The sequence below is a fragment of the Buceros rhinoceros genome, unplaced genomic scaffold (genome assembly GCF_000710305.1).
Source record: "Buceros rhinoceros silvestris isolate BGI_N320 unplaced genomic scaffold, ASM71030v1 scaffold12220, whole genome shotgun sequence".
NCBI classification, from domain to species: Eukaryota; Metazoa; Chordata; class Aves; order Bucerotiformes; family Bucerotidae; genus Buceros; species Buceros rhinoceros.
The window spans coordinates 27,493-28,208 of record NW_010387933.1 but is presented as its reverse complement, the minus strand read 5'-3'; positions in this window follow the sequence as shown (position 1 = coordinate 28,208).

Below are 716 nucleotides of genomic sequence, written 5' to 3'. Positions count from 1 at the left end.
CTGCCCCACACCCAGCCTCTCCCCTAACCCTGAGTTCTGCCAAGCAAGGGAATTACCCAGTACATGCCAGCGCAGGAGGAAGAGGGGCTGGTGGCTGGGGTGATGCGGGGAGGGACAGAGAGGGAAGGGGCCAAACTGTAGCTTGGTGAGAAGGTGCTGAAGGGGGTGATAGGTGATGGTTGTGGAATGGCCACCTGGAGGGTGTACGGGATGTGGTGAGGAGGTTGTTTCAGTGCGGAAAGGGAGGGGGAGAGTAAAGCAAAAGCAGTTGTTAAGCAGGAAGAGGTTTGAGCCAAGGGGAAAGTGAAGGAGCGAAAGTGAAGCTTGGCATGGAGCAGAAAGGGGAGGTGAGAGAGGAGCAAGAGTTGGCAGCTGAATCCCCAAAGCCAAAGAGGAGTGGGACCTGGGGAGAAAACTTTGGCTCCTGCGTCTCTGCAGCGGACAGTTTCCCAGTGGGGAAGTAACCCCGACGTTTGTTGCTGGTGCTGACAGAGATCCCCCCTGTCAGCATGAGCTCGTTGCTCGTGCCTGGGTGCTTCGCAGCGCTGGGTGCCAGCTCCCTGCCGCACGGCAGTTGCTCAGCTGCGTCTTCTGCTCTTCTCCTCCCAGCTCCTGGGTGACATCCTGATCATCGTCCTGGCCGCCCACTTCACCAAGGAGTTCACTCCCGATGCCCAGGCTGCCTGGCAAAAGCTGGTCCGTGTGGTGGCCCACGC